This window comes from Urocitellus parryii, chromosome 10 (genome assembly GCF_045843805.1).
Source record: "Urocitellus parryii isolate mUroPar1 chromosome 10, mUroPar1.hap1, whole genome shotgun sequence".
NCBI classification, from domain to species: domain Eukaryota; kingdom Metazoa; phylum Chordata; class Mammalia; order Rodentia; family Sciuridae; genus Urocitellus; species Urocitellus parryii.
Window position 1 is genome coordinate 79,613,373 of NC_135540.1, and position 27,201 is coordinate 79,640,573.

A 27,201-nucleotide genomic window follows, 5' to 3' on the forward strand; every position below is an offset into this window, starting at 1 on the left:
TACATTTCATTAATTCCCTTGCACAGGCAAGTTCTTATTGCCTCTGACTGGTGGCTTCAGATTCTTATCCCTACTCTGAGGATCTGGTGGCAAACTCTGACCTCTTTCTTCGAGATCTCTCTGCCTTTCCAAGTGGTCATCTTGAGCAGGATCAAAGTCAGCCCCACACTGTGTCACACTTAGATTTGTCTCCTGGGGGAGTAAATTACTTCCTCCACACAGTCCCTACTTGGTGTTCAGGCCACTTTCGCCAACTCTGCTTTCTCAGGCGTGAGCCAGACACCAGTCCACAGTGTTCTCCAAATTGCAGCGGGCACATACCCAGTTCTCTGAGAAGTCTGCCTGAAGTCTCTCTTACCAGATGAGAGAAAGGACCCCTCGGTGCTGAGAAGGGGCTCTTAGAACACTGACGACTTTGATGATTTTGCTGACACCTTCCCTAAGCCACAGCAACCTGGTCAGCATCAACTTCCATCCCTTTATTCCTTAAGGTAGGTGAGAGTTTAAGGGAACACACATGGTGATTCAGCACCTTGTTTGCTATGTGGGAAGAGTTGGCAACTATTACCTGGGGACTCTGTCAAAATGGGAGAAAATAGTAGCTCCCGTTGAGCATCCTGTTACCAAATGTATTTTTATTCTTTGTCCAATTGCCTCTTGCAAGGTTTTTTTTTAAATAGGTAGATTTTGGTAAAGATAAAATGCCATTTCAATAAGCTTTGTATGGTTTGGTTGCTTATCAGAGACTACTGAAATTACTGGTTATTGGATAAGGGTTGGCAATAACTTTGTTATACAGGGACTTTTATTATAACAGAGTTCCTTGCAATTGGCCAGCAACAGGGATCTCTTAAGCAGTGCTTCTCAAGTCTGTTTGTTCAAATGAATAAGGGAAGTGATTTGAATCCTAAATAACAACAGCAAATTGACTGCCCAAGAAAAAGAAAATGAATAGGAATATAGAATTTCTTTATAATCGTAAATGTTCTTTTGTCATTTCAGTTACATAACAACTTCACTTACATAAGAAAAACAGACATCATACTCGGATGGATGCAACCTTGTGTTGGTTACCAGAGAAGGGGTATGCCAACTTATAGAGTAGTGTGGTGTAGGAATCACAATGGCTCCTTGTGGTCCTGTAGAATAACCATGTCCCTGAATATTAATTTCCATCCACTCAACAAAATTTGTGACTGGCATCATCTCTAGGTCTTAAGTCTTGTTTCTTTCTTGCTCATTCTTTAACTCTGTGCCCTTTCCTCACAGCCTAAAGCATTTTGGAACACTCTTAATAGGTCATTTAAAGGTATGGGGTGAATCCTTATGCACTTTTTTTTTTTTAAAGACAACCAGTTCTGAAATGGTATTTTGATCTTACTTATACACAATTTTAAAATATCTAAGGTCACAATGAATACATGGTGGACAACTGATTTTAATGAGTGGGATACCAAAAACAATAAAAGAAAAGTAAAAATCACAGTTAAACTTATATTTTATCTTCAGTTCTCTCCAGCTCTAGATAATTTAGCAGAACTTTCATAATATTAGCAGAATCTGCTTATAACAATCCACACTTTCTATGGCCAGCATTTTAACATACTGTTTCAAGCAGTCAATATCACTGTCAGGAATGTAATTCATTTCACTCTTGGGGTTGATTTGGATGGACATTTTGGAGATGAAGGTGGCAGTGATTTAGTACTGCTGATAAATGGCACTGAGTCTGCTGTCCATAAACACACTCAAGTTAGTTTCTTAACAAAAGTGGCTCAAACAAAATAAACAAACAAACAATAACAACAACAAAAACTTGGCTCTAAGTGAAAGTTAAAATGAAAAATTTCAAGTAAATTAAACATGGTGTAGGGATTCTCAATCCTTCCACAGAGAAGAGGAAAAGTAAAAAGTAATTTTACAAACTAGGGATCCTATTCCCAAGAATAGGATAACAAGACTGATATAAGCATTAAAACATCGGGTGTGCTTCATCATCAAAATACCCATGTCCTGGCTCTACCTGGTCCCCAACCAAACTCTGATTCAATTCATTTGAGGTGGACCTAGGCATTTATATATATTTTTAAAGCCTCCACTGGTGATTCTGACGTTCAGACACAGTTGAGAGGAACTACCAATTTTTTGGATGGATCTAGAGGTTTTAAAACAATGAATTGGAAGGAGGTCTAGCTGAAAAGCTCTTTCAGCCATCTCAGAAAGAAATGAGGGGCACAGGAAGACAGTGAGTAGGGGTATCATTAGAGACAGGATTCTAAACTTTGGGAGATTTCATAGACCACTTTGAGAATCTGATGAAAGTCAGTTACTCTCCTCAGGAAAATACTCATGCGTTAACCCCCACAAAATTTAGCTTATACTTTCAGCAGATACTAACTAGACTAGGATTAAGTTTTTATTTTTTCTGTTTTAATTGGATAAGTTATAGTCACATTCATTAAGGTAAGGAAAAAACAGTAGAAGGCCGACTGATCTCGAGAAAGTAACAGTCCAGCAGCTAGGACAGAACAGTTATAAGAAATCAATGTGCATACACGTAGACAATAATCTCAAATCTCGGTGGGGAACAGGAGAGTTCTGGAAAAGAATGTCGAATTGGAGAATCTGAGTAGGTTGAATCAGGGAGACAGGCTTTGAGAGGCAACAGTTTAAAAGATCGGTATGGTCTGAAAGCTCCCCAAAGCAAGGCGGTCAGGACACTAAGGAGGACACTAAGATTGCATTTGGATCCTAAGTTAACCGTGGGCGTGTATTAAAAAAAATGGCATTGACCCACGCTGCTGCTAGAATGGTGCCACTGGGAGGCTGGGGTCTGGGGTGGGGGAAGCTATTAAAATGCTCATGAATGCAGTTTTATGACGGACTCGGACGAAACACGCGAGGAAAAAAGCGAGCCTGCGCTGGGAGGGCGGCCTTGGAGTCCGCCGCAGTTCATCAACAGGGTCAGAAGTTGGCCCTGTTTGTTCCATAGGATGAAAGAAAACCGCGGGAGAGCACTGAGTGTCGGAGAACCACATTCAGCCAGTGAGCATGAAAATGAATTTTAGTTGCTATATGCAAAAACCCTAGGTGTGGGGACAGAAGGGAGCCAGCCAGAAGGTTACAACAGGTCAGGAATAAATAACCACCAGGCGGAGGATCCCTGATTCTGTCCTTCCTTTTGTTGGGTGAGGAGCGCCAGGCAAACGCGTCCACAAAGGCTTTGGAAGGAAGAGGTTCGACCGTCCACACCCGGCTCCAGCCCCGGGTGACTATGAGGGGCCCGATGGGGGGGGGGGGTGTCTAAGCCCGAGACCCGGCGGGCTCTGTTCTCCGGGGAGGCCTAGCAGCGGGGACCCCAGAATAAGTCGGGGGCGGGCCGCGGTGCGGCGGGAGGGGACCAGCGCGCGGGCGGGCAGATCCCACCCCTTCCTGAAGGAAGCGCCCTCCCCACCGCGCCTGCCGCCGCCGCCGCCGCCGTTGCCGTCGCCGCAGGTCACGGCCCCGCTAGGCGACCGCGGCCCCGCCGCACCGGAGCAGGTAGGCGCGGCGCCCCCTCCTCCGTCCCGGCCGGCTGGCAGCCAGGGGGCGTCCGGCCCGGTTCCGCGCCCAGCACGGAGGCGGAGACCCGGGGCGGCGGGCGCTGCAGCGGGACTGGGGCGGCGGGTCGCCGGGCTGCGGGGCCCCCCTCGGCTCCGGACCCCTCCCCAGAGCGCCGCGGGCGCGGGCCGTCCCTTGGTTTCCGCGGGCGCAGGCTCCCGAGCGAGTGACGGTGTTGCTGCTGGCTCTTCGCCGCTTGCCCTGAGCGCTGGAGCCCGCGCACCGCGTCCCCGGCACCGCAGTGCCGTCCGCCGAGCCCCTGCGCCGCCCGCCGGCCGCGGCCCCGGCCCGGCCCTTTGACAGGTGTTTCCACCCCGCGCCCCGTCCTTCGGTTATGGGGTGGACTCCCCTGAAGGAAAACGACCCGAAGTTTGACCTCCCGGTCCCTCTGCCATTCTGCGTTCACTTCGCCGCTAGCCAAGTCAGGCTGTCTCGGGAAGGGAAGCAGGGCATCGGGAAGGAGGCACTAACTTGCTTTGCCCTGTGCACCGCCCTTCACTCGAAAAGCACAGTCTTGCTTTCTTTCCTCTTTCCTAGGCGCACACATTTGGGAAGAAATGGGATTTTCAGTTTCTCCAGGTGGCCGCGGTGGGTGGGTTTCCGAGGCTCCTTGGTTATCCAATGCAATAATAAAGTGATGGATGTTTCGTTAGAGCCCTTGTTTAGTGGTTTCCCGTCTTTAAATGAATCAAAGGGAGGATGAAGGTTTTTCCATTTTAAATTCACATTCCTTTTCTCCCTATTTATTCCTCTCCTCCCACTCCTACCTCTTCAGCACTTTATTATATCCCAAACACTTCACTGATATTTTTGGTCGGGTTTATTCCGGCCAGATCATTTCACGGCTGAGCCAGGATTGTGACTTAGAATGTGATAACGTGGCCCAGGTGGAACGAAAGCTGCACTTCTCCCTGAGTGATCCCATTCTGGCTTAACATGTGTGCTCCTGTTAGGGAAGCAGGCATACTAATGACATGTTAAAGAACGGAACAAAACTGCTCTTGGCTCTATTACAATACCAAAGCCTGAAGGGCAATATTAGTTTCTGCTTCTTCAGTTCTCTGCTTGAATTGAAGATAGATTTTAGTAATGCAGGGCTGTGACTCCATTCTGGGCTGCAGTTCATCAAAAGGCTAAGCAAATGTGAATGTATAAAGTCCATCGTAGCAGTTAATAAGCTGACCTACTTAAAGTTTTCTGTTTCAAGAAAAAAATTATTAGGTTTGTATTTGTGATGTTTGCAGATCAAAGAATTCTACAGTCTTGGTTCTCATGCATTAAGTCCCAAACTTTTTCTTGTATATGACCTAGAGACACCATGTTTTCAAGATTAACTGTAGTTGTCATCTCTTAATGAACTAGAAATGTGAGTTTAATCTTCAAGGCATAAGCATAGGAATTTTAATTGTGTGCTCTGTATTTATGTTTATTACATGCTTATAATAAATATTTTGCAAGTACCCCAAGTTGGAAGTTCACAACTGAATATGGTAAATAAAAGGGTAAAGAAGTTTTGCTAACAATAATGACTAGTTGACAGATGTTATGACATTAAGCAAACATATTAAAGTATTTGAAAAATGCATGTTTATTATAATCTGCCGTAAGCTGAATGCAGTTTGTTTGGATTATTTAAATCAGCATTGCATTATCTTAATAGCAGTTGCCTAATTCATATATTTCTCATTAAATGCCTTTTACAAGTTGCTGTGGGATAGAGATAGTTTTCCTTGTGGAGTAATTTTTTTATGATCAAAATAATACTTTGTGTTTAGCCTTTGCTAAAGAACTACCATAACCATGTTTATAACAACCTTGCAAGGGTTTGGGGGGCTTACTTTACCTGCTTTATGATTGTCAAGAGGAAAGGGCACTTTGCACTCTTGGTTTCCCCTGTGGCTCACATCTCTGCAGTACAATGGCCAGATTAGCAAGGCAGCCTGGAGTCAGGAGGAAGTATAGCTAGTTGGCCCCTGCAGTCTTAGCCATTTGGGATCAGTTTAGTAATCAGTTTAGCAAAATAGATACTGACTAGATAACTTAACATGTTAGTCTTCGCCTTCCTAAGGAAATCTATAGCATTCTGAGTCAGTAGTATAGTGATGATTAGGTTCTTATGAAGCCCAAATGAGATTTGTGCTAAAGTGACCCAAACATGCTACAAAGTTCAAGTATTATAGAAGCTGGCTCTAAGTTCATGAAAGATCAACAAAAGGGACTAGACCCAGGTATGCAATTTGCATTTTCCTTATCATAAACAGAAGTATGTCCCTACTTACTTTAATTATAGACTTTTTATTTCCAAAGCTGATAGTTACACACACACACACACACACACACACACACATATATATATTTGATTTAGTCACTTTCAATCTAGCTTATGAAGTTATTGGAACTTTTAAGTGTCATTATTGCCAAATATTTTCTGCTATGTTGTTTGAATGTTGAAAAATTACTTGTGGTAATGCAAAGTCTTAATGCAAAAAGATTTTGGAAAGAAGAGTTGGGATGATATTTTGAGATAATAATGGAATCTTTGGCAGTCACCTTCAGTTCAACCCCACACTGTTCTGAGTCAAGCCAGCTCTGGTAGGTTGGACTTGCAATTCTTTTATCAACTGAGAAATTTCCTTTTTAACGTCTATAAATAGCCTTCTCTAGATCTGTGCTGTCCAACAGAACTTTCGGCCGTGATGGAAATGTTCTATAGTGTGTCAGATATGATAGCCATGAACCACTACTGAACACTTGAAATGTGGCTAGTGCAATTGAGAAACTGCACTTTGAATTTTATTTAGCTTTAATTAATTTAAGTAGATTCATAGGATTAGAGGCTATCATACTGGACAGTACAGCTCTAAATCCTTCTACCCATTTCCTATAGAGATAGCACTTGATGGCAATTATCCATTAATTACAAGGCAGTAGAAATTGGCATTGATAATGCTGGGAATTAAGATTTGACTGTTATTCTGTTTTATGAGGAAGCACTTGCATTCACTCTGAAGAAGGTGCTTTATGTTGAAGTTCAATTCTATTCTAAAAACAGCTTTACCTTTTTAATTTCCACAAAATAAGCATCACTCAGAACTGTTTGGATGCTTGACCCCATGTGTATGTTCATGAACTTCAGCATTGTATGCTCTCCTGCACAGTATAGATCATGTATTCTCAGAGATGGTTTCTGTACTTTTCATTTTTTTCAAGGTGGAGAGTGGGGATTTGAAGAAAGGTAGGAAGTAGGAAGTTATGCAGAACTGTTCCCCTCTGCCATACACATGCAGTAACAGAAGCTCTGTGAAAAGTCTGACAGGGGTACCTCTGGCTCAAGGAGCAGCTGAAGGCTACGAGCCCTAGAGAAATTGGACCTCTGGGTTTAAATCATGACTAATTAAATATATACTAATTAAATTGTAGGTGAAGATAAACCTAACATTGTCTCTGTCCTGAGGATAATAACCCCCTACAGTGAAGTTTCCCAAATTAGGGTCCATCCCACAAGGCCTCTCTTTGTTGGGCCCTTGCTTAGTTTCTTTCCCTAGGGCTTCAAACCCAAATCTCCTTGCCCAGCCCAGCCTGGGGGGTTAATAAATCCACTTAAAATACAACCTACCCTTATCTTTAGTAGAACTATTGAGTGAATTTGATTTAGCATCTACTATGTTGTTTCAATTTTAAACTAATTTGCTTTGATTTAAACTCTTATTTTGGCTGTGGCAAGAAACACATATTTAGTGTTTTATAAGACAGTTCCCTGCATGACTCTGGGGTGAATGATCCTTTCCTAGTCTAGGGACCTATATACCTCTCTCCAGGCCAGACCTCAAGGCCCTGGGGGTTCCCCTTCTTTGGGAGGAACTCTCCCTCAGTTACTTATTTAGACATTTGTGTTTGGATATACTAATTAAATTGTAGGTGAAGATAAACCTAACATTGTCTTAGTTCTGAGGATATTAACCCCCTACAGTGAAGTTTTCCAAATTAGTGTCCATCCCACATGGTAATGGGGATGCTTGAATAACTTTAGGAATAACTTTAGGAAATGCTCTCCACAAATCCAATAACAATGTAGAACTCCTGAAATGAAATGCATATTTAACTTTTTAAAAATCTATGTTGATATTTTCTTAAAAAACAAAACAAAACATTTCATACCACACCATAGTATTTTTCAAACTTCGTGTCTTAGGTCTTGAAATCAATTTAACAAGCTAGGATCAGCATTTTTCTTTTGAAACAGAATATATGATAGAATGAAATCATCTCTGTGCATTCTTGTTAGTGAGGGTTTCCAGTGTTAGATAAAACTTTTGTTTCCTCCAGGTATATCACCTACAAGGCCACAAGGCAGTGGAGAATAGTGGCTACAAGCCCTAGAGAAATTGGACCTCTGGGTTTAAATTATGACTGTGCACAACTTGGTCCATATTCAGTAAGCACTATATATATGGATGTTCATCATTTGTGTTGTTATTATATAAGTGTATATGTGCATACTGAATCATGATGCCAAATATTGCCTATGAAACTAGGCTTGGGATCCACTTCAGGAAACATGGATCTAAGACATATGTAGTAACTAACAATAATGAGTGTTTACCAAGTGCACCAGGCTGAGTGCTTTGCACATATTAGCCTGTTTCCCACAACAGTCCTTTGATGTAGTCACTGCTGCTACCCCTCAGTACCTACATCCCAGTCAGTGGTGGAGTCAGAATCTGAACCGGGGCAGTCTGATGGCTGATCACGTGTTCAACCATCCTAAGTTGCAATGTGATAGCGTCACATAGATGGACGTCTGCAGACTTGTGACACTCAAAACATTGTGCCGCATTGCACATGTGCAGAAGGGAGCTGACAGTAGCTATTTTCTGTGTAATATGAAGCCTGATGGGTAAGAGGGGAGTTTTTGATCTGGAATAGACTGGAAAGACCTCACTGCTGCCAGCCTGTGGTCTCTGAAGGTTAATGCCCTTGGAAACACATCATGGTGCCCAAAGAAATGTCAGTGTCCCCGACATTAACTGCAAATTATGTCTTCAGAGGTGTTTTCCTTTTCTTCTAACCACTTACTAACTTTTGCATACTAGTTTGTAATAAATAGTGACAAATACTTTTAAATAGATATGTCCATCTCATAAATCCCTCACTTTTTTATTGTATCCTAAGTTATTTGCTTTTCGAAACCACTACCTGCCTGTTAAGTGCCTCATGATGTATTTTTTTTAATTTCCATACTTTATTTATTTATTTATTTATTTGGTATGGGGGTTGAACTCAGGGGCACTCAGCCATTGAGCCACATCCCCAACCCTATTTCATATTTTATTTAGAGACAGGGTCTTACTAAGTTACTAAATGCCTCACTGTTGCTGAAGCTGGCTTTGAACTTGCGATCCCCCCATCTTAGCCCTCATGATGTATTTTTAATAAAGTAAATGGAAAACAGCTTGGGGTATAACTCAGCAGTAGGGCACTTGCCTCTCATTTGCCAGGTCCTGGGTTCGATTCCCAGCCCCACATCAAAGAAGTAAAAAAATATAAATAAAGGGGCTGGGGATGTGGCTCAAGCAATAGCGCGCTCGCCTGGCATGCGTGCTGCCCGGGTTCGATCCTCAGCACCACATACAAACAAAGATGTTGTGTCCGCCGAAAACTAAAAAATAAATATTAAAAAAATTCTCTCTCTCTCACTCTCTCTTTAAATATATATATATATATATAAAATATTGTTTTAGAATTCCAAATAAAATGAGATGTCTTAAAATTGATGCCAGGAATTTTTTTCTTAATGCAATCTAGAAAGTAAAGCTCATTTCATTTTACAAAGTAGATTTCAGTTTTTCTTACAGATCAAACTAAATATAAGTGATCCCTTATCCAACACCTACATCAGGTAGAATATGAGTCCACAGCTTGCCATTATGCTCACTTTCCTCCTTAGAAACTCCAGAGGCTTTACCTAACATATAAAAATCCTTAAGATATTCAGATATTGTTCAAAGCTACAGAAAATCCCATCTCTGTGGACAGTGATGTAGTCTCAATCTGTGGAATACGAAGGGGCCAGATGAACTGTCTTTGAAAAAACGTTGAAAGTCACATAATACTTTTAGACAAGTGTAGACAACGCTGAAGAAGTAATTGTGCTTAACTATGGCAGTAGAGGAAATTAGTCTGTAATTTAAATGGTGTTATTTAACTCTGCAGCAATTATAATGAATTATAATGGTAATCAACTGAATGTAAACATAAATGTCTCCCAAAATAGCACAGCCTTACTGTTCATCAAATATTTCATTTTTAACGAGGTAGATTTCTTCCTGTTTTTTTTTTTACACTTCTGATGACTTAGCTGTCAAAGAGATATTTTAAATGGCATTAATTGGAAATCTTAAAAAATAAATTAAAACTGACTACATAGCCAAAATGGGTGTCATATTTTTAAAAATGTGTTAGTTAATAAAATATCCTTTCAGATTATTTTCATTCTATTGATTCATGGGTGAGTAGATGTTAGTTAAGAAATGTTGATATTATTGTAAAACAATTCAAAAATAAATATTACTTTTTACTGAACTAGGAGGGTTTGTAAATTAAAATTTTAAGAAATCTATAGTGTAACTGTCCTGGAGTTTCTAATGGATATATATGTATTGTAATTTCTAAATTCTAGTTTCACTGCAACTTAAAGTGTATTTATATGGAAATACTAACAACTAAAACATACCTTCATGCAGCTATGAAGCTAAGGGTGGCATTTCTCTACCTTTATGGTGGTGTGTCCCTACATGCCCTCTACTTCAAAAGTATGGCATTTTGAAAAATTTCCAGTCTTGTCAATGACAGTACAAAGTTCACAAGAACCATTTTATCTCCTTTTATATTAACAGCTAATATGATTGTTCTTTTTTTCTACTTTCCACATTTTTATTAGTGCATTATAGTTGTACGTAATGATATGTAATATGTTGCTACATATTCTTACATCCACACAATATAATATAATTTGGCCATTATCATCCCCCAGTATTTCCCCTTCCCTTCCCTCTTCTTACCCCCTGGTCCCTTTCCTCTACTGCTCTCCCTTTGATTTTCAGGAGAACCATTCCCTCTTTCTTTTCCTTTTACCTCTTTACCTTCTGTACATGAGAGAAAACATACAACCCTTGACCTTTTAGTTTGGCTTATTTCACTTAACATAATGGTCTCTAGTTCCATCAGTTTTCCTGTGAATGACATAATTTCATTTTTGTTTATGGCTGAATAAAACTTAGTTGTGTGTTTATACCACATTTTCTTTTTGTATTCTTCTGTTGATGGACACCTAGGCTGGTTCCATAGTTTGGCTTTTGTGAATTGTGCTGCTTTAAACATGGGTATTCACATATTGCTCTAATATATTGACTTTATTTTTAAAAAAATTCTAATTCATTATATTTGACAGCAGATGCCTTTTAATTCATAGTACACATATAGAGCACATTTTTTCATGTCTCTGATTGTACACGAAGTAGAGTCACACCATTCGTGTCTTCATATATGTACTTAGGATAATGATGTTCATCTCATTCCATTTGACTTTAATTCCCTTTTTATTTTAACTTTTATTTTTTATTCTTGTGGTGCTGAGGATCAAGCCCAGTGCCCTACATGTGCTAGGCCAGCACTGTACCACTGAGCTATACCCCCAGACCTTGAATTTAATTCTTTAGGATAAATACTGAGGGGTGGTGCAGCTGGGTCATATGGAGTTTCCATGCCCAGTCTTTTGAAGGAACCTCCATCCTGTTTTCTTTAATGATTGCACTAATTTATAATCCCACCAACTATGTGAAAGTATTCCTTTCTCCCATATCCTCTGTAGTAATTTTTATTATTTGTAATCTAGATGACTACCATTCTGACTGGAGTGAGATGAAATCTCAGTGTAGTATTGATTTGCATTCCCTAATTGCTAATGATATTGAACATTATATAATTGTTGGCCCTTTGTATTTCTTTAGAGAAGTGTCTGTTTAATTCATTTGCCCATTTATTAATTGGGTTATTTTATTTTTTTGGTGTAAAGTTTTTTGTGTTCTTTATATATTCTAGATATTAATCTTCTGTCAAAAGAGTAGCTAAAAAGATTTCTCCCATTCTGTTCTCTCTTCACATTCCTAATTGTTTTCTTTGCTGTGCAGAAGTTTTTTTGGTTTGATGCCATCCAATTTATTAATTCTTGGCATTATTTCCTGAGCTTTAGGGGTGCAAGCAGCTAATACAGTCATTCTTGAGAAAGCTGATTATCTTTCTTATGATACCTCCATTTTAATTTCTTCTTACATGTGGCATAAACATTGATTTAAATGAAAAGACACTAGGTGCCATTTCATACCAATGTTTTGATTGTACATGTTTCTGAGAAAATAAAAGACAAAAAATTTCCAGGAACTAATTTTCAGAAAGGATACAGTTATGATCAAAAAGGGGTACATCATGATCCTTTAAGATAAAGCTACTGAGCAAAGTCAGTGTCTACTAACAGAGCCATGAACGTAGCAGTTGAGAAATGCTGCTCTTGAGCTCAGTTCACAATAGTTAAGCTATGGAACCAACCTAGATGCCCTTCAATAGATGAATGCATCAAGAAAATGGGGTGTATATAAACACAATAGGATATTGCTCAGCCATAAAGAAGAATGAGATTATAACATTTGCTGGTATGGATGGAACTGGAGACTGTCATGTTAAGTGAAATAAGCCAATTCCAAAAAAACAAAGACCGAACTAATAACATTCTCTTTGATATGTGGATCAGCATCTCTGACTCACAATAGGCAGGTGGGTGGGGAGAGTGGAGGTTCACTGGATTGGACAGGGGGAATATGGGAGGACCAGAGAGGAGATGGGAATGGGAAAGACAGTAGAATGAATCAGACATAACTTTCCTATATTCATATATGAATATACAACCAGGTAACTTCACATCCTTTTAGCCAAAAAAATGGGAATTTATACTCCATATATGTATGATATGTCAAAATGCATTCTACTGTCAGGTATATCTAAAAAGGACAAATAGAAAATTAAAAAAAAGAAATACTGCTCTTGATTAGCTAACAGGCAGTATTTGTCCTAAGCATGGTCCTTGGCTCAGGATAGCTTTTTTCTTACTGTAACTCCCTTCTTACTTGTAACAAAGATTTTTTTTAAATTTTTTTTTAGTTGTAGATGGACACAATGCCTTCATTTTATTTATTTATGTTTATGTGGTGCTGAGGATTGAACCTAGTGCCTCGCAAGTGCTATACCACTGAGGCAGGTGCTATACCACTGAGCTACAACTGCAGCCCTGTAACAAAGGTTTTAACTCATTTTTTTTCACATGGAAAATTAAAGAGGATTGTTCTGGATGGTAACTGCTCCCTACCAAGAGTCTAAGAGCTGGAAAAAGTTTTTGGAAGTCGCACAATTTATTTCCCAGAGTCTTGGCATGACTGCAGCCATCACAGAAGGATGAGACTCCACTCTACTTGGAGTCCATGAATATTTTACATTAGTTCTCGACATGCTGTCTTTCCGGGCAGACTTAATATGAATCTGACGTGGTACCCTAAGTCTCACTTCAGTTTGATCTGGCTCCTGGTTTGCTTGCTTGCCACGTTTGCCTTCTCTTTCCAATTGAATCTTTGTCTGTTTTTGTATAAAGGTCATATTATGCAATTTAAAAAAAATCTTAGGGCATGTGTTTATTTTAGGGCAGGGATCCCAAAGCATTTGAAATAAAGTTTTACCAGACATAGCCACACCCTCTGTTTACAAATTACTGGTGACTGCTTCTACATTACCACCTAAGAGTTGAGTAACTGGGTCAGATATTATCTGGTCTTCAAAGCTGACAATATCCACTGTCAGGCCTGTTGTAGAAGGAATTTTTAATTTTGATTGATTCAAATGTTAGTAGCCTTGTGTGGCAATTGGACAGCCACACAAGAGTGGACGCGATGGTGTAGTGTTCTTCAGTACAGTTAGCTGTGTGATCTGGCTTCTCGTGCTGTCCTGAGGTGCAGCGTCCTTCCACTGGGCTGTCCTAACAGACCACTGACCCTTGTGCATGGCAGGCTTGGGCAGACACTGGAGTGACAAAGTTCTCTGTGAGATGCTACCTTGGACAGCACCAGAAGCCAGGAGGAGTGGCAAGAAAGCCAGGGGACAGGCTGCACAGTGAAGTCACCTGAGGAGCAGTAAAAATCAAGCTGCACCCTAGACCAATTAAATCTGAATTCCAGGGGCAAGACCCAGATGCCAGACTTTTTTTTTTTTTCTAATTTAAAGCTTCCCAGGTGGTTCCATCATGTTCCACTGGCTGAGTAGCATCCACAGGTAAGCGCTGACGTCCCCATCATAGCACCATAGGTGAGTGAATGGGCAGATAGATGGTCAGGGAAGTGGACACGTAAAGGCCCATAGCCTGAGGTGAAGCCCTGGCTGACATTCTCTGTCCCTCAAAGACTGAACACAATAAAATAGCTCCCTCCTATAGAAGACCCTCCTGCTATTTTAGTAAACTTCCAGGAATATTCTAACTGGCCTTTATCTACAACAGAGTGGTGAACAAAACAGACAAAGCTTCTGCCCTCAGGGAGCTTGACAGTCTGTCTGGGAGGACAGACCAGAAATAGATAAAAATAGCATCATGTATGGTCTGGGTGCTGTGGAGGAAAATGGCAACGAATCTAGAAGTCTTATGCTGAACGAGACCGAGGGTGGCCAGCCACATTTCTTCTTATTGCTGCTCTTCATCCAGCTTCCAGTCACTCTGTTCACCTCTTAAAGAACAGAGGACCTAGCTCCATGTGTTCCCCATCTCCCATCCTCACCAACTTGTCTTGGTCCATGGTGACAGCATCATCCTCAGTGTCCACTGATGAATATGCCCGCAGAATCCATTGGATCTCCGCAGTGAGCTCACCACCACTAAACCATAGCTACTTGTTCCCAATCTCCCATTCACATTCCCTCAGACAGTTTCACCTCAGTATCCTGTCCTCTGAACAAAGTTGTGTATCCTTCTTCCTCTTCCATACCCTGCCTCCCTTCCTCTAACTTAACTGAGATGGCTAGTCTCCTTACTTCCCTCAGTTGCCCAAACTTCCTTACAAATACCTCTTTATTTTCTGAACTCAGAAGATGTGGTATCTATTTCCCTCTGTTTCAGCATATCACCTGGGCCCCTAATGCCATCTCCTTCTGCTTCCTCCAGGCCTGAGACCTCTGCTCTACTGATATTCCTGTCTCTCTCTGGTCTTGTACCTCTCTCCACTCTTTACTGGACCCTTCCCATCAACCCGAATTTGTAGGTTTCTTCATTCTAAATAATAATAATTTTCCTACATTAAATAAATCATGATAGAGATGTATGCATCTTACATGAAAAGAAAAAAATAAAAATAGGTCCGGCGTGGTGGCTCACACTTGTATTCCCAACAACTCAGGAGGCTGAGGCAGGAGGATTACAAGTTCAAAGCCAGCCTCAGCAACTTAGGCCCTAAGCAACTCAGAGAGACCCTGTCTCTAAATAAAATATATAAAAGGACTGGGGATGTGGCTCAGTGGTTAAGTGCCCCTGGGTTCAATCCCTGTTACCAAAAAGAAATTTAAAAATAATAAATGGAAAGGCTATTCAAGAGCTTTGTCACATGAGTTACTTTAAAATTATTTATTTAATTGTATTTAAATTGTGGTAAAATACATATAAGGTCAAGTTCACTACTATACAATGTGTAGACCAGCAGTGTTGAGCATATTTGCATTGTAATGCATCCAGGCTCCATAGCTCTGTACCCTGTAAAACAAAAACTCCATACTCACTAAACAACTCCTCATCCTTTCTCTCCCAACCCCTGGCAACCATCATTTTGCTTTTCTCTCTGTGAATTTAACTACTTTAGGAACCTCGAGTGAGTAAAATCATATGGTATTTGTTTCTTTTGTGGATGAGGTATTTCAGTTAGCATAATTCCCCTGAAGGTTTAGCCACATGATAGCAAGTGCTAGAAATCCCTTCCTTTTTCAAAGCTGAATAATATTTCATCGTATATACCTACCACCTTTTACATTTCATTTTCAAAGAAAAATGTTTATTATGTTGTGTAAGTATATATACAGATGGATATATATTATGCATAGATACAGACAAAAGGTTATATATGAAAATGTCATGGTGGTTGTCTAAAGTCTCGATTTTTAAAATATTTTCATTTTCTTTTTTTTTTCATGATCTCTGCTTTCTGAGGTATTTACAATGAACATATTTCCCTGTAGTAAAAGCCACAGGAGACAACATCTCAGTTGCTCTTGTCAGCGACAGCATAGTTGCCCATTGCTGGGCAGCTGCCCACCTCCCTAGCTCGTCTTCCACCACTCCCTGCCTGATTCATCATGTTCTGAGCATTGAACTCTGGCTCCTGCACAGTGGATGGGTGCCTTAGAGTCCCACCCATGCTCTCGCTTCTGCTTGAAAGCATGTCCTGCCTGCTAAATGCCTCTGTATCCCTGGAGACGGCGCAGGGTCCTTCCTCCTTCCCCTCCTGCCCTCAGTGCTGCATTAGTGTCTTCTCTGGAGCTCCCTAGTTCCTGGACCCATCTCTGAACGCTGCTCATTTCCTAATCATGTGTGAGCTGCCTGGGGTGGACTGTGTGTTCATCTTTGTATTCGTGTCACCTGGCACAGAGCTGCAGTGTGGGAGCCACTGGTGGTTCAGAGGGGCTGGATAGCATGATGCTCTGGAAGGCTTGCCCTGGGGCCCTTCATTCCACAGCACCCTGCTCCCCTGTGTCTGAGTAATGTGAAGATTTATAAATATTTTACAAAGAGATGTTATTGAAAATAGATCTCAAAATGACTGAGAAGCTATATTTTTAATGATTCTGGAGTTGGACCTCCTGGGTTCTATCCTGGCTCCAACCTTCCCAGCAACATGATGGGGGGCAGGTTATTGCTTGTGTGCATCTGTAAGAGTGGGTGACAGTTACCTTCTCCCTGGGTGGTTGTGCCTAGCACAGAGTAAGTGCCATATACATATAGTCATTGACATAGCACATGAGGGGGTTTGCAGAGTGCACTTCATACATAGCTAATATTTATTTCATGAAGTTTTGATAACTATTGGATGCATATGAAGTACTTACAGTACGTGTGTTTCCCTCTTAACTAATGGTTTAGTGTCTCCCACCCCCTATCTGCAAGGGATATGTTCCAAGATAGTACTGAGCCATACACACACACACACACACACACACACACACACACACACACACGGGTTTTTTTCCCTATATATATAAACAATCTGTGACTGTTTAATTTACAAATTAGGCATAGTTAAGAGACTAACAACACTAGCTAATAATACAAAAGAATAGTTATAACAATTGACCATAATAAAAGTTATTTAAAATTTATGAACTGTTTATTTCTGGAATTTTCCAATTAATATTTCCCAACCACAGTTGACTCTGGGTAACTGAAACTGCAGAAAGTGAAACTGTGGATGAGGAAGGATTACTATAAGTCCTTTCTGTTTCACATTTTCTGCAGCCCAGCTAGTGTGTCTTTCACTTGGATCCATTTCATGACAGAGTTGGTCACCTTGATGCAAAGCACAAGGTTCCAAGAAGGCCTGTTCAAACTGCCCCAGCCTGAGACTGCTACCTATTCTGTTTTCCACCATTTGCTAATTAAAAATAACTTTGGTAATTCCCATGAATTATAGATGTTTAAGATTATGTTAATCATGATTTCAAGGAAAGCTGCGGTATTTTCCGCACTGGCTTCTCTACCTCTTGCTCTGGTGCATCCTGCTGCCTGCCTCATCTTTCATCCACTGTCCTAGGTCTGCCCCACACAGAGACCCCCGAGCATCTTCTCATTCACAGCCTCATCCAACCCACTGGTTTTGGTATTTGAGGCCACATCTCCTCTGAGCCCATTTTATCTATCCATACTTTTCTTCTAGTTCCTCTCTAATGTAGGCTTGGGCTGACCCTCACCTGGATCCAGTTCTGTCCTGTGACTGGTATTGATGGTTCCCACCGTGAAATGTCCTCCCCAGCCTGATCTATTTATAGATCGTTTCCTACTTTGGAAAATTCCATCTAGGAGTTTTCAACTTTATAACGGAGAGGAAGTGAATGTGTTCAGTGGAAAGGGTCCTTTGAATTGTCAGTTTTGCTCTTTTCTTTGAGTTAGCACTATATTATAGGATACCTTCTTGAGATGCTTCCAGCCAGCCATGTGATTATGAGAGTGAACCAACCATACAGTGGACTTGATGTTCAAAAGGTTAGATGGATTCAATACATTTTTTTTTCTTTTTTTGCGGTACTGGTGATTGAACCCAGGGAAGGGTGCTCTATCAAATGAACTACATTCTGAGTCATTTTTATATTTTTATTTTGAGACAGGGTCTTCTAAATTGTCCAGGCTGGGCTTGAACTTGCAGTTCTCTTGCTTCAGCCTCCCAAATTGCTTGTATTACAGGCATGTGCTGCCACACTTGGCTCAATGCATATTTGACTTGCCATATTTTCGATTTACAATGGGTCTATCAGAACAAACGTAATACCTTGAAAGTCAAGGAACTTCTTCCCATTTGCCCACAGTTTGAAGGCCCACTTTTTCACAAACACTACCCCTTCCTGAATGTTGGCTTCTTCCCATATTTGGTTATAACATTTGGTTATATTTAACTGAGAGCCTTATTAGATGCCACTTTTAGTAATATCTTCTGATTTGAAGATTCAGATGGTTAACTTGATAATGTTAAAATTATTATAGGCTTTACAGTTTGGCATTCAGGGAAAATTGTGCTAGTTTTGTACGTACAGTAGATAAATAAATGTTGTTTTTTCTCTTGGCAGCTGTACTTCCACCCCACTTGCACATAAATAAAGTCCTGGAGTCTGGACTCTATATGGTAAAACAAAATAATGTTGTATAGCAAGACAGGACCACTATTATTGTTATGGGATCCATAAATCTGTATGGTTTGGCTTGTAAGATACATGAGACTGCCTATTTTAGTAGATCCACATTTTTGCACTATGAAACCATGGGCAGACTATAAAATTAGGAGCCAGAACCCCCACAATCATTTTAAGTACCTAGTGGGAATTCAGTAAATGTGGGCAGATTGATTTATGGTTTATTTTTGACCCCTTACTAATTTAGTCTGATTTGTGTGTATCAATTCACCTCTCTGTACTAACTTAGCACATCTTCTGAAATACTAAGATTTTATTAAATTAGGACATAATCAAATAAAATTTTGTTGCTGGAGTGCATAGTACATGCGTCACTATAATCAGCATCAACCCCCTTTCCTTTCTCCCCTTTCTTCTTTTCTTTCATGATGGGCATCTGGCTTGAGAGAGTGGACTAGGTGAGGAGGTGTGTGGGTGAGTGAATGAAGCGTTTCCTCCTCTAAGACATTCAGCCTCCCGTAGCAGACACAGGTGAACAACTGTGATTCAGCTGTAACATGAGACTGAATCAAGTGAGGGATAAAGGTGGGTGCAGTGGGGCATGCCTGTAATCCCAGCGACTCTGTAGTTCAGTGGCAGAGTGCCCCTGGGTTCAATCCTTAGTAGCAGACAAAACAAAACAGAAAAGGATTAAGTAGTTACATAAGCAGACTCTCTTGGGAAATTCAAAGAATGAAATAGAAACTCAGAAAGTATATAATGTATTAAACAATCATACTTATGAAACTTCTAGTATGTGCCAAACACTCTGCTTGGTAATAATTAGGTGACTGCATCCTCATTACAAATATTTGAGATAGGTACATTAATCTACTTTTCAAAAATAAATAAATTAGAATGCACTGTGATTATATAAATTGTCTAAAGTCAGACAGCTGTAATCCAAATCAACCTGTCCTAGAAGAATAAGTTCAAGAGACTTATTGTACATCGTGGTGACTAGAGTTAATGAGGGCATATCAAATACTTGAAAATCGCCAAGGGAGTGAATTTTAAGTGTTCTCAGGCATATGTTAATTAGCTTGATTTATCCATCCAGTGTACACATATATCAAAACATCAAAACATATCATAAATATATACAATTTTTGTCAATGGGAAACAGCACACAACAAAAATAATCAGCCTGTTTTATGTCAATATAAAAATATAGTTTGATATGCAAATAAAAAGGTTTCAGTGGGTACTTCTTTTAAATAACCACAAAGCTTTACTGAGGTTTGCATTTCCTTAGAGGAAATTAGCCAGGATAAAAAGGAAAATAAAGAGCAAAAGCAATAATAATCATGATGGGGGAGGGACACCTTTTTAAGAAAATACCCCGTAGGTTGTGAAGCCTCCCAGGTAATGAAATATTAATTTAAAAAGCACGAGGAGACATTGAATGACTTATTTTGTGAAACTCCCAAGCAAACTTTCTTCATCAGTAAATAGATTTTAGAAAGAGACTTAGATACCAATGTTAGGTGTTACCTTAAAACAGTGATTTCAGGCTGGGTGCTGTGGCACTGGCCTATGATCCCTGGGACTTGGGAGGCTGAGGTGGGAGGATCATCATAGAAACACACTATCTCCCCAAAATAAAAAAGGAATGCAGTTGTAGCTCAGTGGTAGAGCACCCCTGGATTCAATTCCCAGAACAGGGGAGGGAGTGGGGGGAAGCCTCTATTAGAACAGTTATTCCAGTTGAGCAGTAGAAATACTGTCAAATTCCACATGAATCCTCTCAATTTCTTTATTGACATCTCTGATTAGTTTGCCAACAGTGGCTTTCTTTAAAGCACTCTAATTTACCCTCTGGGAACATTTGTTCAAGTTTTTGTCTCTTAGCAGACTTTTGAGGGACTTTTTCATGTCCATTTCTACTTTTTTTTTTCCTGTACCAAGGATGAACCCAGAAGTGCTTTACTACTGAGCCACATCCCCAGGCCTTTTATATTTTATATTTTTGAGACAGGGTCTCACTAAATTGCTGAGGCTGTCCTTGAACTTGTCATCTTCCTGTCTCAGCCTCCTGAGTTGCTGGGATTATGGGCATGTGCCACTGAGCTCAGCTCACTTCCATTTCTTATTACAGATAGTCCTAGGTATTTTATGGGTTTTGTTGCTATTATAAATCTATTACATTTATGTTTTTCCTGTATGATTGAAGCCTGTTTTATCCACCCCTTTGTATGTACACTCACTATTTCCAATAACAGTGTAATCAGTTCTTTGATCTTATTGTTGCAGATAACAGTTCTATTGCTGTAGTTTTTAATAACTAGACCCTTATTTCTGTCTTTTGTCTTACTGAATGGGTAAAAATAGCCAGACCAGTATTAATAATCATGATGTAGTATTAATTCATTCCCATTTTTAAGAGAAAAGCTGTCTTTTTCACATCAAAGAATGATAGTGCTGATGGTTTATGAGAGGCTCATTATAGAATCCTTCTGTTCCTAGTTTTCCTAGATACTTTGTAAGAGATGAGCACTGGATTTTATCAAGTGTCTTTTCAGCATCCTTTGAATTGATTCCTTAATGAATAATGTTGATAATAACAACAGCTCTATATTTCTTTGAATAAACTCCTTCAAGTAATGTTTAAAAAGAAAACCAAAAAAAAACTTTTGTTCTATTTTTGAGCTAGGGTCTCGCTGCGTTGCCCAGGCTGGTCTCAAGCTCCTGGGCTCAAACTCTCAAGTAGCTGGAACTACAGATGTGCATCTTTTAGTGCACCATTGACTATATGTGCTGTCTTCTATTTGTAATTCTTTTTTAACCCATGTTATTTATCAGGGTAAATAAATATGTGTTTTAATACATTTCCATTTGGTGATCACATTGAACATACTGTTGTGTCCTGAATTTTCTGTATACACACTCTAAACATTTTCCCTAAAGCATTAGAAATTCTTCAAAACATTTTAATGATCGCATCTTATATTATGGGTATATTTTTACATAACCCTCTGTTTTTCATTGCTTCAAGTTTTTCCTAATTTTTGTGTTATAAATAATGCAGATGTGAGCATCTTTATATGTAAACCTTTGTTGGTACCTCTGATTGTTTTCTTCATGTTTTAGTTTCCTGCTGCTACAATACATTACCACAAACTTGCCATAAAGTAGGAGAAACTTGCTCACAGTTCCGGAGGCCAGAAACCCACAACCAGGACCATGATCCCTTTGAATGCTCTGGGGGAGAATCTTTCCCTGCCTCTTCCAGCTCCTGACAGATCCTGGTCTGTCCTACTCGAGTGGACATCACTCCAGTCCCTGCCTTCTTGTCCATGGGCCTTTGCTCTGCGACACCAGTTGCCCACCTAAATCCATGATGACCTAGAGCCTTAACTAATTGCATCTGCAGAGTTCCTATTCCCAGATAAGGTCATACTCACAGGAACTGTATCATTTTGGAGGGGACACAATTCAACATACTACACCTACTATAAATTTGTGTGGATGGGAGTAAAAAGTCAATGGATAGGAGATTTCCTAAGTTTCCTGAGAGTTATTAAGCTAATTGTTTCCAAAGTATGTATAAGAACTTGGCTCATTTATCATCAGTGGATAAGAGAATACCCCTTTGTCTTCCTACTTACCTGCATTTAGTAGTACCATTAAAAAAAAAGATCTTTGTTTCTTGGATAGAGAGAAAATGGAAACTATGGAAATTCATTAGTTAAAAATTTCTTTGTTAGTGAGGTTGAACAAGATTTGTGTGTACCAATTGTGGACATTTGGATTTCTTCTACAGTAAGTATTTTTACATATTGCCCATTTAGTGCACCATTGACTATATGTGCTGTCTTCTATTTGTAATTCTTTTTTAACCCATGTTATTTATCAGGGTAAATAAATATGTGTTTTAATACATTATTAGTTTTTTTTTATTATGCTGTCGTTATATGTGGAGAATGTTGCTCTTGTTCATATTGCTTGTAAATATTTTCCCAGTTTGTTCGTTTTACAGAGGTTTAGCTTCCTGTGATCAAAACTACCAGTATTTCCTTTGTGATTTCTTCTTGCTTTTAAAAACTGAGAAAATGCTTTCCTATACAGATGTTAAATAATACGTAAGTTTCCTAACCATGTTACAGTTTCGAGCTTAAGATTTTATTCTTTATTTCACCCAGACCTTATTTATGTGCATGAGGATCTACATAGATGGGTTTCCCCTTCTTTTGAAATTGATTTTCCCAACATATTCATTAAATAGTTCCTTGTTGATTCCTTTAAAGCAGTTGTGATGAGACATTTGACAATGTGAGGAGATATATTTGGTTGTCACATCAGGGATGTGGAGTGCTATGAGCATTTAACAGGTGGAAGCCTGGATGATGCTAAGCATCTTACGTGCACCAGTCCGTCCCCCACGAGGAGTTAGCCACTGCAAAATGTCAATGGTGTTTCTGCCAAGAAACTCTATTATTTTGTGGTACTGGGGATTGAACCCAGGGCAAGACAAGCATTCTACCACTGAGCTACACCCTGGCCTGTGAAACCCTATTTTAAAGTTTATCTCAGACTTGTGGGCCTTCCCCTTTTAGATATTATTAAATACATAAACTGAGGCTACTCCTCATTCTGGCACCTGCTGCAAAGTGTTGCCCATTTGGTCAGTGCCTGCGTGACCTTGGGTTCAACTTAAAGCCCTTTTGGATGTTAATAATTGTTATATCTTTCTATATATGGGCCACATCTCCTGACTAGGAATTCCATGATCTCACCTTGTTCTGGTTTTCACTGTACCCCTGAGGTGTACCGGTGACCTCCCTACCTGAGTTGCCTCTGTACCATGTACCATCACACCATTCCAGACAAGCCCTCCAAATTGGCTGGAAAAAAAATGCAGCATTTCTGGTGATGCTGTAATGGACACAGAAACAAATTTTACTTCTGTAACTTTGAGTTTGTCTAGAGGCTATGTATTCTGTTCTGCTGATTTGTTTGTTGGTTTTTGTACAAGATCACATTATTTTTGTTACTGAAGTTTATGATGTTTTATGTATGTACTTGATGTTTAAGTGAATGAAATACCTTAACATGGGTGAGGGCAACCCCCTTCATGGACTTTGATGAAACCTACCTAAAGCTGTGGGTGTTGAACTTTAATGTGTGTTCATATCACAATAGGGAGTATGTGATAAAGAAGTTTCTTGCAAACTTTCTCTCCCTCCCTTCTGATTCTATAAGCAGGGCTAAAGCCCAGGAGTCTGTCTGCTAATAGGAATCTGAGATTATTTTGAGGCAGTAATCCCTGGACCCCATTTAGAAATACACTGCTTTGAAGTATTTTGCACAGAAGTGACAACATTTTGCTGCCTCTCCGTTTATTTGGGTCATCTTTTTAGCTTTTAGCAATGTTTCCCCTCCACATGTTACATCTTGCACATGTTGAATAGGTTCTCTTTTCTATTACATCTTGTAATTTTTATGGCTACTACACAGGAATGCTATTGATTTTTAGATGTTTGTTTTGTATCCAGCCACTTTGCCCAGCTCTCCTGTCAAACTGAATAGCTTTTCAGTTAAGCCTTTTGCAGGTGTGAGATGAGGGTATGGTTGGTACAAGTGCATCACCTGGGATCAAATGATTTTTGCCTCCTTCTTTACAACATCACACCTATTATTTCCAGTTTATGAGTCACCACATTGTCCAAAGTTTCCAGAACAATGCTAAATAAACACTAATAGATATGTCCACCTTTAATTTGTTCAGGATTTTAAAAGGAATGCCTCTATTATGTTTTCATGGTTAAGAAGGGTGCTGGCTATTGATTTTTACATAGAATTTTTATAAAAATCACATCCAGAAAATAGCCTGTTATTCCCAGTTGTTTTTTATTTTATTTTTTATTGTTTTGGTACTGGGCCTTGCATATACTAGGTGAATACTTCCCTACTGAGCTATATCCCCCGCCCTTTTTATTATTTTTTAAATTTTGAGACAGTGTCTAAATTGCCCAGGTTGACCTTGAACTTGCAATGCTTCTGCCTCAGTCTTCAAAATCAGTGGGATTACAGATGTACACTATTCCCATTTTTTAAAGGCTGCTTTAGAAAAATATGGAATGTGTGTAGAATTTTACTCAATGCCTTTTTAATATATAAATGATATTTTCCTTTTTCAAAATGCATGTGTTAATAAAAGTTCTAAACCATCCTCACACTGCTGAAATAACTTATACTTAGTTGTGGTGGCTTATTCTTTCCAGATATTTTGAATTTTATTGCCCTAGAATAGCAATCTCTCAACAATCACCAGAGTTCTGGTTCTAAAAATGTATCTGGCCTAGCAAAACTATAGAGAAATTTTCACCTAAATTCAGTAAGGTGAAAGTTGTAGGTGGTAACCTCTCCTAAAACAATCTAGATCTGTTGGTATTAAAATCAAGATAGCCTGAGATGGTAGGTTATCTTGATTTCTCTTCTTTAATTGATGAGATAACATTTCTGTGGCCTTGCGACTCATTGATAGTCTTTCTTTCTTTTTTTGTTTTACAATTTTGGCTGAATGATCCTTATACTATGGTCATTTTCAAAAATTATCAAAATACTTATGGCCATGTTGGGGGACAGCTGCGTAACAATCAATATATTTCAAGAAGATGGAGTCAAGAGAAACACGAAGAGATAAATATACCCACAAAAATCTAAGAAACATAATCATTGATGTCTTTTTTTTTGTTAATTTGTTTAAGCATAAACTGAAGACATGTTAAAAATTGTAAATAATTGTAAAACTGTATCAATATAAAAGAGTTATTATCTTTTATTTGTATTCAGAAATAAAATTATTCTAGTTTTCATTTTGGGGAGATATGCTTGTCAGTTTTCAGCATCAGAAACAGTCAATCTTCAAAAAAAAGTTTGGGTACCCTACCATATTTTTCCAATTTATTTTAACATTAAAATTAGTTTTTCCATAATAGTTTTTTACAATTGTTAAAGGGCAATTTTCAGAAAAAGAGAAATGCATTACACTCATACAGATATAAAAATGAACACATGTTAAAGCTTTTATTGTACTCATTAATCACTACAGGAACCTGGTAGGTTTTATAAACAGTTTAAAAGAGTGTTTGAAAAAGAACGAGTTTATAGATCAACAGTATTGAATTAGAGATAAACAATACTGAATGTGCAAATGGAAGCAAAAGTGGTTATTTCGTGGGAGAGTGAGACTGGCAATCAATTGATCTTCTACTTGACAAAAGAATTTGCATGTCTATAGGCAGGAATTATTTTGTATTGCTCTCAGTTACCTGTAATGTACATTATATATAAATAAGTATACACATATATACACAAACACTCTCTCTATATATTATGGATTCTTTTTATCAATATTTTGCTTATTATTATTATTTGAAGACATTTGATGTGTCAGTTTTCTGTGGTTGGGGTAGTGGTTTTAAAATTTGAGCTCTTGGAGTATTTTATTTTTTGGTGGGGGAGGGTACTCTCACTGAGTTGCTTAGTGCCTTGCTGTTGCTGAGGCTGGCTTTGAACTCGAGATCCTCCTGCCTCAGCCTCCAGAGCCGCTGGGATTACAGGTCTGTGACACCGTACCTGGCTGAGCTCTTGGATTATTTTTTATGTTTATTTCTCTCTAAACTGGGTTTGTTGGTGCACACCTGTAATTCCAAAAGTGGGAGGCTGAAGTGGGAGGATCCCTTGAGCTCAGGAGTTCAAGACCAGCTTGGGCAACACAGCAAGACCCTGTCTCAAAAAACAAAAACAAAAACAAAAACACTTTTTTTTTCTTTTTTAAAAAATTCATTGAATGTTGCCTTAACTTTAACATTGTCACCTTTTTTTTTCTTCCTTCCTTTCTTTATTATAATGAAAATATCTGTGGCCACCATTCTATGGTTTTAAAACTTGAGCTCTTAGAAGAAAAATCAGGATCTTCTGCTGAATTTAGGCCCTCAACATGAAATAGGATGGTTTTTGTATGTCTGCTCACCCCCTCCAAACTTCAAAGTGAGTACGTCCAACTCTTCGGGCTCCTATATCCTCATTGTTTTTTCTCTCTTTCTCTCTCTCTCCTCTCTCTTATCCTCACCTCCCCTCTCTTGGAAGCCATTGTCATTGTTCTTTACTTTCAAGGAGGAAATGGAAATTATCAGGCATGAAACTCTTCATACTTCTGCCTCCTCCCTGCTGTGGTTAATGATCGGTCTGTCCATTGGGTGCTTCTTCTACAGAATCTGGAGCCCTTGTGTACTGATTTCCCAGTGACCATAAAATAGGCTCAAATCTCTGATTTTTGGAAAACAAACCTCTTTCTTGGCCATTTTGACTCCCTTTACTTCTGAATGCGTCTCTTGCCTTTCATAGCCAGGCTTCTCTTGAAAGTAGTGCGCATTCACTCCGTCTTCCTCATACTGTGAATCTGTGCCTGAAACTGATACAGGCCGTCACTGGTGTACGCCTTGGTGAATCCCTTAGCCTCACCTTGACCTCACTGCAGCCTTGGAGAGAGGTAGCCAATCCTTTCTGGCTTCCATAACAGAATTCTTTCTGGTCCTTCTCCCATCTGATTAATCCTGCTCACTTCCATTGGCAACATTCTCAATG

At 39.5% G+C, this 27,201-nt stretch overlaps 1 protein-coding gene across 2 annotated transcripts in view; it reads left to right on the plus strand.

The window, feature by feature from the left end:
* The first annotated feature begins 3,453 nt into the window (after positions 1 to 3,453).
* The window catches only part of Tmem150c (transmembrane protein 150C), a 65,353-nt gene continuing 41,605 nt past the window's right edge, over positions 3,454 to 27,201 (plus strand). For both annotated transcript variants that reach the window (XM_026409005.2, XM_026409006.2), the window contains exon 1: positions 3,454 to 3,540. The gene's annotated coding sequence lies outside the window, so the exon portion shown is untranslated. The remainder of the gene's footprint in view (positions 3,541 to 27,201) is intronic.